General features: G+C 36.1%; 1 protein-coding gene across 2 annotated transcripts in view; it reads right to left on the reverse strand.

Moving 5' to 3' along the window:
* LRRC4C (leucine rich repeat containing 4C) overlaps positions 1–25,009 on the reverse strand; it is a 99,893-nt gene that overhangs the window by 42,034 nt on the left and 32,850 nt on the right. The window contains exon 2 of one of the 2 annotated variants that reach the window (XM_085321882.1): positions 14,473–14,604. The exons of the other annotated variant lie outside the window; for it this stretch is intronic. The gene's annotated coding sequence lies outside the window, so the exon portion shown is untranslated. The remainder of the gene's footprint in view (positions 1–14,472; positions 14,605–25,009) is intronic. 2 annotated transcript variants of the gene reach the window in all.

Consider the following 25,009-nt stretch of genomic DNA (forward strand, 5'->3'; position numbering starts at 1 on the left):
CTCAATTTTGTATCATATTGCTCTGCACTGTTAAATGGTTCTCACAGATATAGTTATGTTTCAGACTATGGCAAATGCACAGCACTTGTGAGGTTTTCCATTTTTTCCCCCAACAAAAAGCATGAACCTATGGTCAAAGAGCAAGCTGTGACTTTGCTACCATCTTTGAAATACCTCATGGTACCAGAAGGTATTAATAAGTAATCCTTCACAGGTTTTGGCCCATTTAAGACTGTCATGCCAGGAAACACGCCATACTTGAGGCATTCTCTGCCCCATGAACTCATTAGGGAATTCACAATGATGAGGAGCCAAAAATGAGATATAGGCTGCAAGGTAGGAAGAAATGACTTTTGAATTCCTAAAATTAAGCAATCAAACAATAATGAAAGCAAAATTATAAGGTGCTCTCCAAATGCATGCTTCAATCTCTATTAAACATCCRTAATTCTAAATTGCAGACAAGGTTGATAGGAAAATAATCTGCATTTTTCAAGAGGTTTRTTTTATAATTGAAGACTCCAGTGGCTCACATGAAACAGGAATAATGAATCTTTAAAATCCTCTTTGATACATGTATGTACAATAAACAATCATTATTTAGAAGTAGAACTAAAATGTGAAACAACATAGGTATAACTAACAAAATGAAGCACTCTGTGTGGGGAGATTAAACAAACAAACAAAAAACCCCTTCAACCCCTCAGGATATTAGGCTGATATCCAGGAAATTAAAGGAATTTATTATTATGACTATTATGTATTTACAATGCACCTTCCAAATAAGCACTTCAAAGGACTTGTCATAGAATTCATTAATTAAATCTCAGCAATCCAGTGAATTAAGTATTATGGTATTCATTTTAAAGACTGTTAAACCGACACGGACAGTTTAAGTCACGGGGCAGAAGAAAAGCTCAAGCATCTTAGTTCTCTTGACAGCTAGGGGGAGAGACTTCAGCCTTCTATTGTGAAGAATAGAGGGGGGGAAATGTTCAGGTTGTGCATGGAAGGGGATTTTGACCATCACAGATATAAGTGTCGTAAAGCATCAAAACTCAGTGACAGGCAATGAGCAGATAGAGCCTGGAAAATAGATGAAATAACTATTTTTTTCTGTGCAGTGAGATTTACTTAACTGAGGCAAGAACCTAATGTGAACTGGAGGCGGCATAGAATCGTTATGGGAAATTATAGGCAATATTGGGATTACTTTGATAGCAGACATTTGCTAGATGTCCACCTGATCAGAAGAGGCAAAATGAGTAGGAGATGATAATTGAAAAGAAAAATGGGCAGATGAAAAGATGATATAGCTAGCAATCAATGGAAGATTTCAACGGCTGCCTGGGCAAATGCTGGAATCCATTAAATTGGATTAGAAAATGTCACTAGTGCAGCAGCCATGAGATCCACTTTACAGCAGTTTGGCACAATGGAGAGGTCATGTTTCATTAGGATTAGCCCTGCTTCCTTCTAACATTGTTCCATGAATATCAAGCAAGAAGTGATATGGTTCCAATTTTCACAACTTGTCAGGTTACTTGTACACACCACTGTGGTTTTAGATACTTATCCACAGCATGCGTTTTTGCTGTGCTTGCATCAGTGTAATTGCATCTCTCACACTGCATGTATCACTTAGCAAGCAGTGAGAATTTTAAAATTCCCGAAGTCTAAACCCGGATTATCACACAAGTCTTTAAGCAGTACAGATGCTTATCTTGTTTTCTTATGCTTGAAGTCTTTCCCATTCTATTCCATTCTGGATATTCACTTTTGATCACTTGCTGCTCTTAAGTACTGTCCATGTAACTCTGGTCACCATCTTTATATCTCCTGTTCAGAACTACATGCTCTCTAAAGACATACACTTAAACAGGCTACCTTTAAGCCACTGATATCAAATCTAGCAGGGTAAACATCTCAGGTTTTTTCTTTCACTTTTAAGAAAAAAAAGTAAACAACAGTATTTTTGATATTATCTCTTACTTCCTCATCATTTGTCATTGAGGCTGCAGTTCCCTCAGGGACAGCTCTTTGCATATGTCATGAATAAAGCACTATTACTGATTAACATATCAGTTAAATGAAGGTCCAGGTGCATTATGAGCACAGACTGTAATAGACAGTATGGCAAGAGAGAATAAAATGATCAAGGTAATATTATTTCCAAATCATTTTCCAGAGTCTTGGTTTCAAAATGTGATGTCTTTTATATTTTTATATATATATATATACACACACACACACACACTCTCTCTATATATATATGTATATATATGTATATATGTATGAAACTATACTATATATTTGAGCCACTAGACATAAAAAGTGATAGAATGAAGCACTAAGATACAGGTCTGGATTTTAGAAAGCACTGATCATCAAAAGCCTTGTTACAACTGAATGTCAGAATACTCAGACCCTCATTGTACCACATGTTCATATTACTTGAATTGGGCCAGTGAAATTTCTGAGAGTGCTCTGAGGCTCATAAAAATTAGCTATTTAATGGAATGGCACAAGAACTGCCCTCCATAGACCTGGAATGTATTGTAGTTTTACATTGCCTTGCAGGAATTGACTTTGGCTTAGGGTTTAATCTTTCTCCTGTCCTCCCTCAACATGGTATCTAAACACCTTCCATATCATATGGAAAGCAATACCTGAATAGCTATTCATGCAAATTTGTATGTTGCCTGAACATGTTATTTGACTGAACAAACTAACATGAAAGAAATCAGGAAATAAAATAAAATAAAAATCTCTCATAGTCTCCTGAAATGTGAAGGCAAATTCTGCATGAGTGAACCAGCAATTTAACAGCTCATATCAAATCATAGTCATATCATGCAAGTATAAAATTTTACCTTACTACAAACTTGAAAATAAAATTGAGATGAATACATCTYATTGTATTTCATCGTGCCAAGACAACACTGATATTGAGGGATGTCCTGCAGCATAGGAAACAGCTTTGAATTTCTGATGGGAAGCATTTACTGCGATAAGCAGTAACAGCAAGAACATTTGAGATGGAGCCAGTTTGGGATCAACTCCAGAGAGAGGCTGAGAAAGAATTTAAGCATGTATTTTAGGTCTATATATCTCAGTGGGTTTGACAACTGTTCCCCAAATATGCGATGCCTCAGAAACAAGACAATGTTTAATGAGATGGAACAATTATTCTYGAGGACAATGGGACTCTACAGAGTAAGATTCTAACCTGTGAGTGAAGGAAATTGTCAGTGATTATTTACCAAATAATAACTTGTAGTAGTACATTCATGCGAAGAGACAGTAAAGGAACAAAGCTAGGGAAAACGTAACTACCCAGAGAAATAGCCAAATGTAATAATTAATGATTAATTTAAAAGTCTGAGGTTGGCAAAATTAATCACATAGTAGAGAAAGACTTCACAAGTAGATAAGAAACATTATATAGGGAAAGGGGATGGAGCTGCATTGCCATTAGCTGCTCTCTGTGATAGCTCATTAGGTTAGCTTTTACCAAAGGAGCCAAACCCAAGTATGTGTGTGTAGYAGCTGAAACATAAAAAGCATGCAGGAAGCTCCTGCTGGGGACCTAGGGAGAAGTGCTCTCAGATTTCTCGGCATGAGGCTAGAGAAACGTTTGGGGATACGTTCCCCTGTGGAGTTCAATAGCAAAGTAACCATTAAACAGCCAAAAGCATGGCACCAGCAGAGGAGAAAGACAAAAGGCAAAAAGCAGCTACAGCAGCAAAGTCCTGTGGTAGCAACAAAACCTACAGCACTGAATGTAATGGTCATTACTGGTATGTTGCCACTGCACTAAGGAGAAAAATGCCTTTGTCAGTAAAATAGCGCAAAGATCAACTGGGAGCAAATTATACTAGGTAAGACAGCAACACCTTTATGTCCTTGCTTGACCAACATGTAGGGAGGCCACGGATCGTACATTCCAGATTTCCATCTCCTGGTTCCTGTGCCTAGCTGTCTTGGCTTAAAAAGCTTAGGAAAAACTTCATTTTGCTGCCATATATCTCCTAGTAAAATAAATACTGCTTGTTGTATTCCTAGAAATGACAGGGTTACAAGAGAGAAGAGAAGAGTTTTAAGAGAACAGCATGAGAGACATTTTCTTTAAAGAAAGCTAGCCTGTGAGACCAGGAAGGCCACTGGATTAGTACTGTTTTATCTAACTATGGGTCATAAATCTCTTGCAGGTCATAAACAGGCTGAAAGAAACAAAAAAGAGCTGTCAGTGGACAACGGCTCAGTCTCTGCAAGGCTGGGAAAYAGAAAGGACTATTATTACTTACTCTAATTTTTACACTTCCCAGAAAACTTCAAATTACCTTTAATTGTTGGAAACAGTTCAACTCCTTCAAAATGAAGAAGTCAATAATCACAGTTGTTTTTCACTCTCCTATCCCACAGGGACTAGTTACTACTGACTGATGGAGATCACTCAAAAACAGATGAGCCTAAAGGGTTTTTAACTTTCAGAAAGTTGGCTAAACATAATCATTAAAGTAAAAGATCTGGGGAGAGATGACAAGGCAAATAGACCATGGTTCTGCAGCTATTTCTCTTGGCAGCAGTGCCTTTTTCAGGAAATTACTGCTTCTTGTCTCCCCAACCACTTGTTTCCATCTCCTGAATATCTGTTTGGTTGTGCTGATATAATTTCTTGATTTATTTTTTGCACAGACCTCCAAGGAACCAAGATATTACTATTAACTCCCAGGTTAATAACAAGCCTCCCCATAAAGACAGAATATTTTAAAAAATCTATCGGTTACACACCTGTTTCACTATGCAACTCCACAACGGGGGGCTGGGGGCAAGCAATGGRGACAGAATCAACTTAAACATAATAAGCATCTACCTAATTGCTACCTCAGAACAGAGGGAGAATAGAGTTAGGGGCAGAAGGACAAGGACTAATTACTAACTAAAACACAGATCTGGAATGCAGAATGACAGTGTGTGTCAGGAAACCACAGTACATATGTGGGGCAGAGAAGGTGAGTCAGTAACAAGAAAAACAAAAAAATGCATGATATGATGCAAATGAAATCAATGAGATGTTGGCAGAATTGCTTGCAAGTAGAATGTTTTTCAATCTYTTCCACGAGATCTTTAGCAGAACCAAAATGACGAGGCTATTGAAGCTTGCAAGGGCAGAGCTACAAGACCAAGTGAATACAGAAGCATTGATTAAATGCAGAGGGAGGAGAGTACTGTACATCAAGGGAGACCAAAAGCATCTCTTCAGCATTAAGGGAAGAAAAATTTGGAAGAGTAATAATTCTCCTTTTAACTTAAAGAAATAATACCAAGTYAAAATAGAAAAAGTAAGCCATACTATAAGAGAAGTACATGTCTGCTTCTTTTGGAGAGAAACTGAAAGAGTTTAAAATAAGCAAATGACAGTACAACTCACGGCACCTGCAGTATTAGCCCTTAACATCCCTCCTCCTTATACTACCTTCTATCTACTGACAGAGGAAACAAATGTCTAGGAAGGCACCTTACTTTCTAAGACACACTACTGAGCTCAACTTGATGTTCTACTTTCTCTCTACATACAGATCTCCAGCTGTTTTTACTGGGAGTTCTGGACACTGACTGACAGTGGAATACCAGAGTTAAAAGTTCCTAATAACAGCAGGAAAAAAAGTGTACATGCACTAGCTCTAAAACATTTTACTCTCATAAAAATGTAAGTTCTTTCAATTGCAAAGACAACTTTCTCTGCAGTTCCATTTTAAGTYATCCTTGAGCAAGAATAAGGCAAGATCTCAATGGATGCTGGATGGAAGGAATACCTAAGGTATGAACCACACTCCTTAATAGCACTGATAGTACAATTATCCTTTCCATTTTTTACAGGAAATAACATATGAAATAAATTAATTTTGAAGAGGGAGGGAGAAAAAGGGGAAGGAGGATGGCAAACTTCTGCCTCAGTAAAGTTTGTCTAAGAAAATGAGGAAAAAGTRAAAAGTGGAGGTGTTCATGGATTCTGCATATCTATATATTTTTTGTATAAGCCTTGACTCTTATGAAAATAACAAATAGTTCCTCTTCCATGTTCTAATTCAGTCCTCCTCTGCCTTTAATTTAGAYTGTTCCTAACAGTTCTGAAGTTTGTGTTTGAGCTGTAATAATGTATAAAATATTGAAATACATATATATAATTGAATTACCAATAAGAAAATGCAGAAGCCCAAGCTGTTATGAAAATACAGGGAATAAAATAAATTCAAGTACAAATACCATCATGCAGCTTAACAGAAATACATCCCATTGGCAAGAATCCAAATGCCACAAAAGATAGAGTCTTTCCATCAGWATTAATAGGTTTCAGATCACGACCTATTTACAGAACAGCCTTGTTTCTTGAAAATGCTCATTTTTATTCCTTTTTTCAGTCTTTGATGACTTCAGAGATAAGGAGTAATGAATGAATGAGCACACTGATGAGTGCTTTTGAGACAAAAACTGGATCTGGATGATCCATCATTTATTTTTCACATTTTCCTTGATATAGCTACAGGTAGCAACWCATTTTCTTTCTATTTTGAAAGTAAAGGAATGAATTAAAAAGATACCTTTGTAAGAAGTATAATACTGTACTTCTTTTCAGGAAGTCATTTCCAAGAATGATGGAAAAAAAGAGTTCCTGTTATTTCATTCTGCAGACAGAACAGCTTTCAGTGTTAAATCTGAAGTTCTCACTGAATTCCACATTAGATTCTACTAAGGAAAGTCATTCTTCACCCTTTGCTGASGAAAATTTGAAATGTTGGCAAGCGAGATAAATAATGTCTAATATTCCTCCCTCACCATATTCCTTTCACAATGGAAGCTAAAGAATACATTTGGTAAAACAGAATTAAAAATGCATGTCAGCTATTTCAAGTAAAACATTCCTAAGCAGATGATAACATTCCTAAGCAATTCCCTCACATCAGATTAAATAACAAGAGAATCTGATTTCACTTCTCACCTTCTAAAACATTAGTCATATTGTGACTTTAATCAAACTAAAATAGGAAATAAAACAGAAAAATACAACTATTGCAAATAACTGTACTTCTAGTTTGCTCAGATTTTCTTGGTGATCTTCAGCTGCTGTTTGAATCTCCTCAGCCTATTAACTGGGACAGTGGAAGGGTATTTAGAAACACATTTTTGGTAGCATTCTATCTATCATTAGAAGAAAAGAGCTCTGGGAATGCCTCCACCACCATCATCAAAAAAAAAAAAAAAATCCCAAACATGGAGTTCAGAAAAGTTGTAAGCTGTTATTTGCTCTTGGAAGAACTGAGAGGTTCTCTACCTGGCATAGATATAGTTGAGCGTAGCAGGTACAGTAACGGTGAAAACTACCATCACTTTGAGGCAAAATCCTAAACACAGTGTGCACTTTCTACTTTTTTACTGTTAATCATGTTAATAAGAATTTTGGTTTAAACAAGTGAATAATCATTTCTTTCATTCTGTGACCATGCAGGATGCAAAAAAGTTTTTATGTAGTTTGAATTTTTTACTGCTAACACATTTCAACCCAATGTGGCAGACAGGACTCATTTTTCAGTTTTTCTGTTTAGACATGTCAGAAACTTCATTTTTAAATAACCACACAGTCTCAAATCACTTATTTTACTAAAAAAAAAAAAAAAAAAAAAAAAAAAAAAACTTCTTTTTCATGCTGGGAATTTTAATTTCAATTTTTGGCTGGAGTATGCCACTAATAGATATTTGTCAACATTACCCATTACTGTGGAACTCAGCAACTAGTTGTGATGCTTAGCTTATTTTTAGAAGAGCCCAGGACAGACAAAATAGGAAGATCTATTACTTAGAACTCAMAACATATAGACTGAGCAGTGCTGAAACTTTACTGTTCCTAGTAACACTTAATGCGGATATTTGTGCAAGTGGCCAATAATCTGCCTAGTTTAGCTATTAACCCCTTGCTGCAGCAAGTGCTAGTTTATTTTTAAGAGTGTAGAAGAGTGAAGAGAGGACCATCACGACCTCTCTTTATTCCACTCCTGTGACTAAAGTACCGTGGATTCTCACAGAGCTAGAAAGAAAATGATAATGAACATCAAGAGTCTAAATGATGCTTTCTGTAGGAAAAAGCCTCAGATTTCTAAAGCAAAGGTGGTAAGAAAGGGGCCTTAACACCTAGTTTTTTTTTGGAAAATGACATATTTATTAAATGGTWGCTTTGTGTCCATTCCAATGCATTGCCACAGTTTTTTCATAACATACTCTTAAGCAATTCACTTAGGATGTTTATGGGTTTTGAGTTAAAAATCTCAGTGCTTCAGATTTCTGGTTTGTAAAAGAGGAACAAGGATCAAAGGGAGTTGCAAAGATAAACAAATGATCTACTCACTTTTAAAATACACTGCTTTGAAACATGATGTCTTGCTAAAGAAGCCCACTTCCTAGCACAGTATTCAGGGAAGTTGAGCATTTTGTGCTGCCTGGTTATTTAATACATCAGCTAGTATGCTGCCCTTTTCATTATGATGTACTGTACTTAAAGTATTGATCAGAGGCTTACTGTGTTCAGAGAGACATCTCTTGTTACTTTATGCATCTAAAGGAATTAATGACTGTGAAGCAGTCAAATACTCTTGTAATCAGCACAGTAAAACAAAAACCAACATAGCTGTAAGCCAAGAGGCTTAAATATAGACATTGCTTCCCTCATTGCAGCATATACCTGAATGATGCAGAGCACCCTTTTGGTCTGTGCTCATGTAGCTCTTTCATAAGCCATCACAGGGACGGACATCATATAACAAGAAAACTATTRAAAATAATTCTATGACAATATATAGATATATTTGGCCAATCTAAAACAATCTAAAGCAATGCTTTAAGATAYTTAAAATATCTTCATAACTTAGTTTTAGTTCACCTATGGTAGTTTCTATTTTCTGTTATATAAAATCAGTTGTGTTCATACTACTCACTTGCAGTGAAAAAATCCCCCCCAAAAAAAGAAAAAAGAAAGAAAGAAAGAAAGAAGCAGGGATCACATCCARTACAATTTTTGCTTTATTTTAAGTCAATTCAACTATCTATATGGCTGAAACAAGCAACAGCTTACTAGATATTAAAGTACTCCTCTGCCTTAAGGAGGCACAGCGTATCCAGGATTGCCTGGTGATGTGAGCTGCCTCTTTGCCATCTGCTGCTAAGCAGAAAGAACAGGGGACTGTTCTGCCAGAGGGAATTCCTTCCCAGAGGTTAATATTTGGCAGCCACAGTCCCCATACTGATGCCTTACAAAGCAGTAGGAAGCATTCCTCAGCACCTGTGTGTCAAAGTGCAGTTCCTCTACAAGCACCTGCATACATCTTCCGATTTGTTACCTCTAGTGAAGCAGACGGCCCTACTGTATCACTGTGATTCATCTTGCTCCGCAACACAAGATAGATTTAAGAATTAAAAAGGAAAGATAAACTTATAAACATTTGAGATAAAGGTTTTACATATTGCATGCAAATACAGCATTATGAGCAAATACATATATATACACACATACATATACACATACATACATATATATAAACACTGCTGTAGTCCATGCTTACAACTAGGATTTCATTCACATTGCTCATGCAAATTTCTTTCAGTGTGTTCTTGCACAAAGGCCACACAGCTATGTTTCATGAAATCAAACCCCCTCCATGTGGCTCCACAAGAGTATCTGCTATCTCCATCTATTTTGATATATTTTCAATGYCCTGGAGAGTTCTATCTGCAATCAGACAGTTTGTGTATTTAAGTTGTTTTCACTTTACTCTTTTAATACTGCCTAATCTAGGCTGCTCATTTGGTAATTTTAAGTTCCTGTTAGAGATATCAATATCTTCATAATAAACATTATACCAGACACCGGATATAAACACATGCTGCTATGCTTCTGATCTCTGGTAAATGAACACAGAAACCTCACTTCCCACACATGTACAGTTGACACACCTAGAAGCGACCTGCCTGATCACAGAATCAGCAAGGTTGGAAGGGACCTCTGGAGATCATCTAGTCCAACCTCCCTGCTCTGCAGGGTCACCTAGAGCATGGTAGACAGGGTTGCACCCAGGTGGGCCTTGAAGATCTCCAGAGAAGGAGACTCCACAACCTCTCTGGGCAACCTGGTCCAGTGCTCCGTCACTCTCACAGGGAAGAAATTCCCCCTCACGKTCAGGCRGAACTGCCTGTGCTTCRATTTCTGCCCATTGCCTCTTGTCCTGTCACATGGGACAACTGAAAAGAGTTTGTCCCCGTCCCCTTGACACCCTCCCTTCAGGTACTTGTACACATTGATAAGATCCCCCCTCAGTCTTCTCTTCCCCAGGCTGAAGAGGCCCAGCTCTCGCAGCCGTTCCTCATAGGGCAGGTGCTCCAGCCCTCTGATCATCCTGGTAGCCCTATGCTGGACTCTCTCCAGTAGCTCCATGTCTCTCATATGTCTGAGAATAAWTTTTTTCCCTCCCTTTTACCTAGGTTCCTTTAGTCACAAGACATTTAAAGTGGTTTGGGGCCGATTTTTTTTTTTTTTTTTTTTTTTTTTTTTTTTTAATCTATCAACCATGTGGTGCCAAATCAACAGCTAATTCTTCCCCATTCTCAGGAATGTCAATAGAAGCAAGGAAAGAAATTTTACTGAGTTTTTTTAATTCAGATCAACTTCTTTACCACCAGTTTTACTCTATTTTAGCCAAAGCAAAATTTCCACTAAAATAAGTAAGTGTTAAGAACTGCAGGACAGGAGTTTGGAACAGGACAGGAACTAAAACATTCAGAGGAAGGTATGTGCATATTCAGTCTTACAAAGACTAAATACCCCCAACTATTCTACTCTAGTATTTTGAAAGTTAAGATGACCAGTTTTATGCCATCTATCACAACAGAACTTGAGGGAAGAGATGGAAAATCAGAAAGAGGAACACAATTGGTAAGAAATTAAATAAAAATGGAGAAATAGATTCAAAGAGAAGCGGAGAGGAAAGAGTATGGGTTTTAAAAAAGTGTGTGGAGGGAGGAGTTGAATAAAAACARCCTTACAGAGAGGAAGAAAAGAAAGATGGAGACACTGCATCTTTGGCATACTGACACACTAATGGGGCAGGTTTTCTACTAGTCTTTAATGAAGGAGGAATTGAACACAGTAAGTTTAAATAAAAAGACGACGACAGCACTTTCTCCACATAACATAYAGAATTTATGATATACAGTATCTCAGATGTGGAGAGCGCAATGGATATGGCATTGAGTAATGAAAGTTAGGGCTGCATGGTAACTTGTCTCCTTTATATTTGACTTCTCAGATCATTCCAGAGATCCAGTGGTCTATTCTTGTCATGTCACTATCTTTAGTCTTTTGTGAAGTATTAAAAGGAATTGCTACTAAGCTCTCCTGCCTCCATTTGTCTCTTGAGGGTTATTGACTTTGGTTCTATCTAAAGGTTCTTTCTTCTAAGATAAATCCCTAGAGGCCTCTTGATGGAAAGAAAAGGAAAAAAAAAAAAAGAAAAAAAGAAAAAGACTGAACAGAAGCTTCTCAGTCTTCATTTATAGGCATACAGAATATAAAAAAATTACTTAGTTGAGCATTCCCTTTGTCTGGTAGCAATGGGCACTGCCTACACAGTTTTGCATGGAAAATATCCTTGTTCTGTAACTGTATTCTTACCAATTGCCAGCTGTGTATAACTGGCTGTGCACATGCAGGTCAGTATCTATGGCCATTCAAAATACCAGCTTTATTCTAAACATGGTTATGTGAATTTATATTAGGTAAAAAGAGCTTTTGGTTTGATTTGAATATCTCATTTCTGCTGTTCCTTCCTAAACTCTGGCACATGTCTAATCCTCAAATTGAGTTTTTCATTATGTTAAAAACTCAATTCATTCTGATGTTGCGTGCATCTAATCGCCACTTTTTAAGATGGGAAACAAACTTTCATAAAGACTTGATTTTTTCCATAAAGCATGGAACACAGCTTCCTTAGCTGTAACAAAACAAAACAAAACAAAACAAAAAAACCCAGCAGTGACTACTATCTGTAGTAAACTACAGATACCTTCACAGGAGTACAGTGATTGCCACAAATATAAAACTTATGACTATTCATTTTAAAATAGATCAAAAATAAATATTTATCACACAACAGAACACTGAAACGCAGCTACTTCCAGAGTAAACTGAGTAGCCAAAGAAATACACAGAAATAGTCTGCGGAATGTCCACATGCTGAACTAACATGAAGTTTAAGTGGTTTCAACAAAAGTTTAAGTGGTTCCGACAAATAGGAGAATCTGGTAAGAATTCAGGAATATATATTTCGTAATGATGTCAGATCAATACTGCTAGAATCCCCCTAGGAAAAAAATCTCTTGATGAAAAGATAAATTACATTTTACTATGAAGATTTCAAGTTATATTAAAACAACATTATTTCCTTCCTCTTCCCTCAGTCAAAATAGCATTTCCAACAACACACCATATAAAACAGTTTAAATGGTGAAGCAGAAATCCTCTCAGTATCCTGTGCAGTGGTTGAGAAGTTCTAACTCTATATAGTATGTTGCAGCTAAAGTGATCACAATGTCATCACACCTAATTTCATTTTATAACTTCTTTGCACAATGTAAAGTCAAGCATCCAAACTGTTCTCTATGACATTGAGATTAGATTATCACAAAAGCATCAACAAAGTAAGACTACAAAATTCCCATGAGCATCTATCCATTTGTAGGTAGAAAAAGGCCCACCTGAAACAGAGCTAGAGACTGAAGCCAGATCACTGGATCTCAGATCAGTTCCAACCATAAGCATGCTACTATTTTCTTTTGCTCACATTAAATTAAACAAAAGTAATTCATGCAATTTTTATAAAGACTATTGGACCCCCATAAACAAACAAAAGGCCCTGGTAATTCATTTCTTCTACATAGTAGAAAACCAATTAGTTCTTGAGAGTGTATACTAAATTGATTAGCAAGAGCTTTGAATGGAAGGGTCTTGAAAGGCAGATTATAAACCAGAAATTATGACTGCCTTATAAATGCAAGAGGCACGATCTATGCCTACCCCCACCTTCCTATATCAGCCTCTGTTACAAATACTTTTATAATTTTTCCCAGGTAATACAATAGTCTCTGATCCTTCCAGAGAGTGGGGGCTCTCACTCTCTTTTACAGCTAAAGGTTATATAGAGATACAACTCTCAGTGACTGCAGATCGGCCTGTTTTCTTGCAGTTGCCAAGCCTGGTGAAGCACAGAAACAATTTCTGAACTGCAGCARTGTAATCTCTGAATGGTTTTAATTAATAGATGCCAGGGACATGGAGGGAGTTCACCAGCAGCAAGAAGGAAGGTATTTCCCRGAGTCTTTTGAAAGCCTAACCTATTACTCAACCAGCCAAACCATCTACGCTCCCGAACAAAGGAAAAAGCTTCCTAATTTAATGATGCTTTGTGCTTTTTGGGTGTCTCATGATTTGTGGGAATAGACCCTTATGATAACTTTTGCATTAAAAATTCCATTTTCCACTAGCATGATTTTCTATTGTTAATATTTTTACTCTCTGCATGTATTAATGCACATTAATAAAGGAAAGGAGCAAGTCAGCTTTTCAGCTATTTCCTGAAGTAACATGGGAAATGATTGGTTTAGGATGACTGCACAAAATCTGTTCACTAAACCTAATTTTAGCTGAGGACCAATAAATATGTACATGCCATGGACATACTGAAAGTTAACTAGGCTCAGAAGCATACCATATCGCTGAGCTTTTGGGACAGGAGAGAAACTTAATGCTCACTGATCAGGACTTAACAAGAAGGAAAAAAGCATTAGAGTAATGCTGAGAGACTATGGATCTTTAGTTTGTGCATTCCCTTGAATTTCTGAAATGTTAGCAACAAAAACATCCATAGTCACAGTTTCAAGGGAGAAAAAGAGTTTCCACAAACATAATAGTTAAGCCTAGAAGACAAGATTGAAATAGGCCCATCAAGTAAGATTATTTACAGTTAAAATTAAAACCATTAAGTCTCCCTGTGATACAACAATTCATTATGCTAAATTGTTATATGGCTGATATGCTGATATTTTCATGCATTTCAAGTCCTACAGGGAATTTCTTGAAATAATACTGCAGTCTTCTGATCTGTATTCTCTAAGAAGACCCCAAGAGGGCAAAAAAGCCCTGTAAGATATATTCTCCAAATTCTCCCTAACAGAGGGAAGGTAGTTGAAACCTACTGCTTTAAGAAACTCTTAAGATTTTCAGGAGACTCAGTATGAACATGCAGAGCCTATATAGTATCAAAGATATGTGCTCCCATTCCCTAACAGTTTTGTGTCACATATTTCCTCCATGATAAATATCCCCATTGCTCAGAGCAAACTATGTAGCAACAYCCCAGGGCGAATTACCTTTCTGTAGATTTACCGTCTGGGGAGGTGATGTTTCTCCTTGTTTCCCAAACTACCCCTGGACCTTCTCATCCTACAAGCCCACTGGAGACTGTTCCACAGAGTTGCCTGGACCCCCCTACAGCATCCACCCTGTGGAAGAAACAAATATTGAAAATCTGTGGTGCATCACTAAAACCTTCTGAATCCTTGATAATTTGAGGACAGTGGGAGAGAGTAATTAATGTAGATTAAAACAGGATCTAGAAGCGCTCTCATTACACTAGCTAAGTAGGGAGGAGAATTGTAGGATTGTTCTATTCCTTCAACATACTCATGTGTATAATACAACTGCTGAAGGCACAATTAACTTCAGGAAGACTTGAAGATATAAAATATAAGCAGAGATTTCAATGGCAACAATTAGTCAGTAATGTGAACACCTAATCTTGCATATGAGATCCTTGTCTATTGGAAGTGCTGCTGAATTTTTTCAGGCTTAGCAGTTAAAAGAAGGGTCTCTGTGTTACTACGCTATTTCTACAATGACTGACTTCATTATACATGCAGGGTACGGTGGTACAAAATGCTGAGGTAGTACAGACACTTCTTGAAGACAATGCATGTCTTCTAGCATTGGGATCTTCCCTCATTTATAGTCTTAAATGCACATGGAGTTAATAAATAAAAATTAGWGAAAAGTTTTAAAATTAATTACTCTGCTAAGTTGTTTTAAAGTTACAGTCCAGAACATATTCCATCAAATTCCTATTTAAATCAACTAATAAATAAGTCTTAGAAATAATATTCGTATATATAATTCAATTACTTGAAAACCCTAGTAAGAATGGGATAGAAAATTGGTCTTTTATTTCAAAACTTTTAAAATCATTGCTCATTTACTGTAAAAGAATAAATTCTACACTCTCTTGTTTATGACAAAAGACAATTGAGTAAATGGTGATTCCAGATAACCCATAAGTCATTGGTTCTGTTTTTCAAAGACATGCCTGCTTTCTATTCCTTTGGCCTCGGCTGCCTAGCAACCTCCACAGAGCTCTTAGTCTATACTAATTCTGGAGAGTTTGCATTTATATATTTATTTATGAGCATGTGTATAAGGAAGGCAGAGAAACAAAAAGCTGTTTGTTCCTTCCTTTTAACAACGGACTACAAATACCTCACCTCAGTGAAGAGCACAGTCCTTAGTCTTGCAAGTGGGATGCACCTACCTYGTTGAAATTTCTTAGGAGCTAAACAAATCCTGATTTCCATGAGACAAAAGCCGAGTCTCTGCAGGAAGCTCCTGCTGTAATGGGCACCAATATTTTCTGCCCTCCTTATTGACTGATTCTTTGATATACTTTTTCATTCTAAAATACCAGGTGTTTATGTAAGGCTCCTGTTTTCATGCAGCTTGGAGCTTTGATGTAACATGAGGCAGAGTTTCTGGTGCTGTACTGAGTCACTAGCAGTTCCTACATCATCCGAGCACTGGAGGGAAATGGAGATTAAAACTCTGATCTCCTGCTGTGTCTATGACTCAGAGCAGGATGGTTTGGAAGGAGAGGGGACTATTTATTATAATAAGTAGTCTAAAATTGGATGAGAATGTCTTTCCCTGAACCAGTTCAGAAGAAGAAAAGAGTTATTGTTTCCTAAAAGGAGAAATAGGAAATGGAGATGTCACCAGTTTCTCTTCAAAGAGCTTACTTCCTCAGTTTTTTTTTATTATTATTATTTCAAAATAGGATTGCACAGAAAATCTTTTCTTTAACAACACAGAAGAAMATATTCGCTTCTTTTCTTGCCAATTCTATTCAAACACCACTTTCCAAATGCCATTGTATCAATTTACTGCCCGATCAACACATCCCTTCTCTCTCTAATCAGGGAAAAAAAATAAAAAAAGAAAGAGAGAGAGATGGTCAAAGATCTGTCCTATGCCTAACTGGCTCTTCAAGATAATGAAGGCCTGGTTAAGGCATGACAAATATTCATAGCTTGTGGCTTATGTGGCAATGATGTGCTTTTTGTGTCTCACTTTTTTTTGAATCCTGAACTCATATGGCAAAGTATTCACCTACTTCTGGATCAAACTAAAGCAACCAGAAACATGACAAACTGATGCCTCTTGAGACATGGCAATATGCCTTGATCCCTCTATTACATTTCTTCCCAATTAAGTCAACCTGTACCTGTATTTTGCACATAGGGAATCAGAGAGAGAACAAGAATCTGAAGCCAGAGCTGCAAACTTCCAGGTTCTGTTGCTTACTAGCATAGTTGTATACAAAAACATAGGGTTATGTAAACAGTATGAATAACCACAGAAAATAATCCATCAGGTTTACTTCAAAGAAAAAAAGTACCTGCATCCATTTGCTTTGATTCACAGTCTGCTAAGACCATGCCAATTGTGCAACTATTTGTAAATCTTRGTGTTTACATGTATTTAGGCATCAATGTTCATTTACCCGCAGTTTAATAGAAAGAAAATAGCATTTTTTTAAAACTTCTTCMATGTTGTAACAGAAAACAGAAATTATATTGTATAATATCACTGCCCACTGAAATACAATAAAAACAACTAAATGGATGATAGAAAATGGCTCAAAACCAACCTCCTGGTTAAAAGAGTTTCTTTTGTTTACAGGCACTTACGAACAGCAAAAACATCCATGAGAATTGAAATAGGTGTGCAAAAGGATTCATTAAACAACAGAAAGAGTTACAGGCAATAAACAGAGATCTAGAATTTCTTTTTTCTATTCATGGATTCACTATAAACAATTTTCTAAGTTGCTTTACCTCCATTGTTCTATGGGATGACGTAAGTTTGTAGTTGCAACAATCTGTACTCCTGGGAGTTACTGTAATACACATAAATTCTAATTCTAATCCATAGTTAAGTAATTGCTTATTGATGATCATTTTGATGATATTTACATTCATTTTTCACAGAAAAACATTATTAAGGCAAAAACTGAGTAGCTGATATTTCCCACCCTTGAGAAGTATGAGCATGTTTTCATATGCTGTTCAATTTTAAGCCAACCTTCCTGGAAATAAACCTCCAAATGAAGAGTAACAGAAGCACATACAGAACTTACTTGTCCATTTGCTCATTTACTTTAATGCGCCGTCAACTTTAAATGAGTTTAACATGTAAACTAGTGACAGAAAAGAGGTTCTTCATGCAGTATTATAAAATATTATTATAATGAGCTTTTCTATAGAATGAAGAATTTGAGAATTGTGCCAAAGCAGCTATCTGAGGAAATCATTTGGAAACAACCAAAAACTAGGGAAAGAGAAGTCTCTTGAGATACATAAAGTCAGTTGGAGGCAGTCTCATCCTAATTTCTGAAGATTATAATAAGTCTCATAATCTAGTATATGCATATTGTAAAAATCTCACCTGCCATGCACTTAAGGTCAAAAAAGAAGAGGCATATCAAAAAGATTGATTTTGGCTTTCTCCCTTCCTCTGCACCTCAAAAGAAAAGAGAGACATGCAACTGGGTTTGTTTTCAGTACACAAACAGGAACAAAATGCAGTTTTAAGAAGGTTCTGACAAAAGACATTATGAGGAAAATGAAATTTTATTAGGAAAAAAGGTGAAAGGAAAACTATTATTAATATACAAGCATGATCTATCCTTGAATCAAGGTATACTACTCATCAAGGAGAACTGCAAGATACTTTTTGAAAACAAACAATAGTGCTATTCATTCCACTGTTTAGTTCCTCATGTCAGGTGCACTGATTTTACTCCAGATTAGTGACAGTAATTGAGATCAAAATTTGGTTCATCTTCTTTTTCTAAATTTTCTAAAAACTAATTATTATGGTAATAGCAACATGAACTCACAGAAGTTATAATCAGGCTTTAGGAATTGTTCTCAAAATGGTTAAGTTTAAAAAAATGCACGGAGATGGAATCAGAAAAAAGCTGCAGTCAAAGGAAGATTTATTGAAGAAAAAAACCTTCCATATGTTTTATCATGATGACATAATAACTAAAATAAATAAGCAGAAGAGAACCAATAGCAACACAATTCCTATTTGTAATAAATGTTCAGCATTTGACCATTCATATACATCACTCCTACAAAGAGTGGGACTCAACTGCCAAAAGAAAGGGGGCTCTTTTAGATGTGCCAAGATACCCTGTCTGGCACTGAGTTGTCATGCCAARGAGTATAGGTTTGTCGTAGGTCCCATGTCGTATCTGCCTGCCACTGTAGAAGCCCTGGACATCCTGGGACATCTTAACTAGCATTGGTTGCTTTCATTTATGAATCGGAATCACTCACATCCTGTTAGCAAAATATTTTTTTTTTTTTTTTTTTTTATGTTAGATAACAGTGAGGGCAAAGTTAAAAAACATGAAAAATAACAATGTGCTACGTCCACATAAGACTTTCAATAGTCTCAGAGGGTATAGAGAGAAAATGCTGCTCCATATATTTTCTGAAACAAAGAAATTCATCTTTATACCCATTCTGTATTACCAGCACATATGGAGTCAAGTTAAATCTCACCTCTGAATAACTGCTGATTCACTGTGCAGTAAAACTAGCTGCCAGTGTTTTCTTGATGATTTGAAAAGGCACTCTTGACAGTCTTTATTCCTCTCAGTTGTTGATATATTCTGCTATTGCAGAATTCTATTTAATTTTATATGCTCAGCAAAATAGAACCTTTTTACACTAAGGAATTGACCAAACTCCTTAACCCTTATATCCCAAATACATTTTTTCCTGATCTTTAGCGTGGTCAAATCCTGAGTAGGGACTCTTCTCCTGCATCAGACCTATAATTTCCAAGTATTCTGCACTGCTGATTCTTCCTCTCTCAAGAACGGCAGATGGAAACAAAACAAAGAATAGTTGCAAGTCTGGTATGCTGATATTTTTATACTTCTGCATTTGAGTTAGGCAGATGGAGATTAGGTAATTATACATAGCTCTCTCTCCAAAACAAGTTGAGTTAAGGTATAAATCTAAATTTCCAAAATCATATGTCAAGCTTTTCCTATGTAATCTGCTACAGCAAAGCAATTCACTCATACACTTCATGTTATTGATTGGAAATGTTTTTGTACACCTAATCAATAAATGAGTTAATCTGTGTTGAACTAGTCTTCCAGACTATTTGTTGTATTCAACTTAACTAACACCAAGCTGAGAGAGTGATTCATTTTAGAGCAACAGTACAGCGTGAAAAACAGGGCTGGTATCTTTTTAATAACTGTATCTGTGTGTGTGTTTTGTAAACACAGAAAGAGCATTAAAAATATTTCCCCTTGCCAATATCCTCCCATTTTCTGATCAGTTCTATTAACTACTAGCAGTAGTCTCCAGATACTCTTCTGACAAGTGGTTGTTTAATTTAGGTTTTACTATGAAGGATTTGACCTGGTTTGTTCTTCTATAAATACACATTTTTGTGCTGTAGACACAAATATGCATTTGTGTTAGCTTTTATCCCTGCTGTGTTTGTACAACACAGAGTGACATTCACAGACAGAAAGAAAAGAGATTGAAGAACATTCGATACCGTTGTCTAGCATTTTAAATGCAGTGAATGAAATAAATTAGTGCCAACTTCATCAACTGCTAAATTCAGTGTGGCTGAAATGAAAGAAAGAGAGCAAGACAGACAGAAAAAAGTGAATTTCAGGTGAAAACACATTTGCTCATGTTGTCTGCAAAGCAATAGGATGAATACTACCGAACTCTATTTTTGTTGTTTTTTAGATATATTGTTAATTTTATATTTAAGTTTCCTCTCCGTGCTAAGGATCTGATATACTTTCAGCTTAGTGAAACTCCTGAGGAATTTTGCTGTACCACTGAGGGAGTAGCCAAGAATCGTTACCTTTAAGAGAAGGAAAGATGGCAGTCTTGAAAAGATCAAAAATTACAGAAACATTCAGAAAACAAATTTACTGAGTTCCAGAGCCCTACTTTAATCATGTGAAGTCACAAGTTTATTCTTTTCAGAAACAAAAATATTGTTTTTCAAAAGTAAAATTATTAAGAAGAAATAAAGCAAATAAATTGATCTCACTTTCTTTGAAATTCCTTTAATATTTTATATCCTGCTTATCTCATCATTTTTGGAATCTTTTACCTACTCAAAGTAGTCAAAGATTTCAATCATTATTTTGAAGTGGATTTATGAAAAACAGCTTCAAAAACAATACACGGAAGCCAAAAGCTTAATGGAGGCTACGGGATGCCTGCATTCACTCGTTCATGTGGACAGATCCTAGTCATAAGACATTTCCAAAGGCAATAGTACTCACAGTTTCAAATATATTAAAGATGGAAAAGACCTACCCCACTATTTAATCTATTTTCTGCCCTTCATATCTTCAAGGTATTGCAAAAGAAGGTAGCTTCACTTTCTTGTGTTGTGCTCAGGAAAATATTCTTCCCTGAGGTATCAAAGAGGAAGACTTTCAAAAATGCCTAGGTTTTAGCTGGCAGATTTCCTTCATAAGGATATGAAGAACATGATTTGTCTTATATTATACGTGCACAGCTACACATCAATGTTATACCTATGAGAAAAATCCGAAAGGGAGTCTTCTCAGAAGTTCATAAGCTCATACAGTTCTAAAACAAGAGGATAGTAATGAACTGCCTTCAGGAGGTACTGAAGAGAAATAACTAAATATTTGTGCTTTTGACAAGTCAAAATAAACAGTGGAGTACTATTTATTAAGAACAATGCAATGTCAGTTGATGGCTTACTGTTTAATTAAGATACATTTAATGAATCATTTGGTCATCTAGGAATTTTACGATAATCATCATTCTGAATAAAAAACACATTCAGAAATAAACAGGAGTGGCAAGCTGGAACCCAGGCTGCTAAGCTGTAAAAGTAAATATGGTTTATCTGATCTGGTGGTATTACAGTTTTTTGAGTAATTCCAGTTCCACCCAACAGAGGGAGAGATGCTCATACACAAAAGTAGATCTCATTATAAAACACACCTACTCAAATGATGATATGAATTCTTGCTAAATTGATCAAATGCTTATCATAAAGCACAAAAATCCATATTTTTCTTTAAAGACACTACAATCATTTTCCAGCAGTCGTGCAGGCAGTATATTTTATTCTGCATTTGTAAAGCACTACACAAATTTGTGGCAAAATAGAAATTTTAATAAGAATGTTAATGAAGTGTTAAGTTCTACTTAATAATATCAACCTCAGATATTAAACTGATCAGGTGTTGGTTTTGAATAAAATCTCTATTAGGTCTAATAGAACTAAAATCTCATTTTCAATCTTTATGGCAATTTACCATACTATCAATACACCATCATATGCAATACGCAAAATACTCTTTTTACGTGAYGTGCACAATGTTCTGTTCAGAGATCATAAAAAGGTATAACTAAGGCACGCTTCAAAGGGATTTTTATACTRTAAACTATCTGTTAAAACAGATATAGTTTGTTGACTTTTTCTAATAAACAGTTGCAAGTCAGAAAATACCGGAGCGTGCTAAGGAAAAGCACTGATAAGAAGAACATCAACAATGTGTCACTAACTATTTGCACATATTACATATAAACTAATTTATAAGTTTATATGAAAAGTGGTGAATATAAGATGGAGACTGTAGAGCACAGACTGATGCATAACTGATATTCCCTGCAACATACTGAATAGCAATCAGTGAGGCTTGTGTTACAGGGATGTGCAATGCACTGTTACCTGCAAAAGAACAGATAACAATTCAGCTAAAAAAGGATACAAAGCAATCAGAGTAGAGAGCTTAAAGATCAATAGATTTTCATTCAGTTTCTGCTGTAACAGTGTAGTTCACTAGGATATGGCAAAGTAGTTAAAAATTATTTATTATTCTCCTCTCTGTCAATTGTTCATAAAATAATAGCCTGTTTGCCTAATAATAATTTTTCAATATTTTTCCCAAATAAATAAAACAAAAATAATGAAAATCTATATATTTGCAGATTGATTATATACAATTAGTCATCTAGGTTACACAGTACAATTTTGGTGGTTCAGAATGGATGACCTAGCTTTATCAAATGGAAATAGGCAGAATGAAATATTAGTCTTTGAAGGTCTTTGGAAAAAGAAAGTGAGGTTTCAGACCTGCAAAGGAGTTCAAAATCTTTTCTTTTCCTCTAAAAAGGAAAACATTATTTGGAAACGAYCTCCAATTTAAAATTAGTTCTAGTCCCTCAGAATGGTAAAAAAAAAAATGCTGCTTCTCCATGACAGAGGTTTGCTTTCTTCCCGCTGCACTGACTATTTTGATGTGAATAATGTTATCAGTTCCAGATCAACACCTTAACTGTGCAAAAATTGACAAAACCAGAATCACGCAGAAGAGGTACTCACACAAGCATAATGCGACAAACTGATAGAAAATGGCACAAACATAGCCAAAGGCAGAGACAGTTTTTTTGAAAATACTGTCTTTGGTATCTGCCCAGCGCTGTGAGCCATCATTAGGATATATAGGCWCAATTTGTAAAGTTTTTCTCTCCAGAAAATGCAGTGACCTAAAACGTGGGCAGATTTTAAGTTTGGAATCAAGTAAAGTTAGCAACTGGTATGCCTTATAAAGTCTTTCAGCAGACTCAGATTTTGCAAGCTGAATATCTGGTTCAGTCCTTCAGAAACTTTTGCAAGCAGGTTTTTACCATCTGAAGTAGTAAGTTATATTACAGGTTTGTGAATGACTGCTCTACCTGAATTAGCTATACATTAAAGCCTCACTTTCCTTAAACCTCAGATGAAGAACTGTGATGCTTGCAGGACTGTCCTGATTTTTTTTTTCTTCCTATTTTGCTCTACACACATATTTAGTCTACTCTGTTAGATCCAGAGTAATGTGCAACGAGCCATGAAGATTCTGCTTAATACACTTAAATGTCTGTGATAGCCACACATTTGAGGGAAAGACATTAATAATTTAAAGGACGAAGAGTACAAATATTCTTCTTTTGCAAATAACCTGCTGTTTAGAGTATTTGAAAAGAAATAAGGAAGCTTAGTTCAATGGTCTCTTCAGCTTGAGGGGCTGCGCTTCATCTCTTCAGAAGAATCTACCTCCTAGATTGAGGGGCCTGAAGCTGAGCCACTGTGCAGCTAGCTGTGCAAAACTCCTGGGGCTGGAAGGAAAACGAGGAGCACAGAAGCTGGTCATCAGCCTTTGGCAAGGGAGTACTGGGTTCCAATCCCTCTATTTGGGATTATTTCTCAAGCAACCGCACAATATAGATGGTTAAACCCCTTCAAGATCGGTAACCTGGAGCTGGTCTGGAAAGGAGTTCTTGTTTTTATAGTCTGTGCTAACCTTTGTGACCAAGAGTATTTCAGAAACCTCCAAATATCTACACACACAAGACACAATATATTGATTAGTATTCTATTATACCCTCAAGAAAGCACCAGCTATGTTCTGTTTAACAACAGGCTCAAAGCATGAATACCTTTTCAACAGAGTTCAAGACATCTTGCAAGCTCAGACTAAACCTAAAGTGCAAGAAAATGTTGTTTTTTATTCTTATTTGGTTGCGTAGCCATACCTGTAGACGAGTGCAGAAAAGACCACATTGAATCTATACTGTATCATCCTCAATGTTTTTAATCTCCTWAGAAGGCTCATTTTATAAATATTATCTAAATGATTATAGGCTATAAACTTTATCACCTTTTCAATTTTCATGCAAAATTCATCACTTTCAATTCAAAAGGAATGAATACAAGACAAGGTGACAGAGCTGAGAACACAATACAAAACAAATTCTGGACTATATTTTATTCCTATATTTAATAGTTGCACTAAAGTTCAGAGAAGCTCAAAAATCACAGTGGCCACACTGAACACAGAATGCAATCTAGTGTTATACCCTTGCTAGTAAAATCCTTCCAAGATTATCCTGGTTAATCTTGGAAGAATCCTTAACTGATGATGCACAAGATCTACCAATAAAGCAAATACTTCCAGGAACAAAAAAATAGGGAGCTTTCCAAACCATTCAAAACACAGATTCACATTACAGACTATATGCAGCAACATTTCAGCAAGGTATAGCAGGAATTTGAAATAGCTTCAGAATTTTTGTTATAAAAATATCTCTAAAAATGTGAAACTTAAATAAAAACATGACTTTTCCCCTTTCTTCAAATGTTCTCCAGAAATAAAATGTATTCCTTGGCTGAGATCCTGTATAATAAGGCCAAGTTTCAACTTGGGAAAGAGATTTTTGTACCCAAGCAATTAAAAACCTCTCACAAACACAAAAACAACAAATTATGCTGCAACCAGAGTTCAGAAGTGGAAGTTCAGGTAAACCTACRACTGTGACACATTAGCACATCTTTGTCGGAAAAGCAGTTTTAACGCTTAAGAAGAATATTAAAGTTTTCTCTCTGGAAGAATTTCAGACCTCTTCTCCTCCTTAGAGCATTTGGAACATTTTACCTGATAAAAACCCTTGATTGTGGCCCAGGACCCGCAACTGGTGAGGAACAGTAGCTGAGCTCTGA

The sequence above is a fragment of the Rhea americana genome, unplaced genomic scaffold (genome assembly GCF_003343005.1).
Source record: "Rhea americana isolate MKP2758 unplaced genomic scaffold, rheAme1 scaffold_72, whole genome shotgun sequence".
In the NCBI taxonomy this organism is placed as follows: domain Eukaryota; kingdom Metazoa; phylum Chordata; class Aves; order Rheiformes; family Rheidae; genus Rhea; species Rhea americana.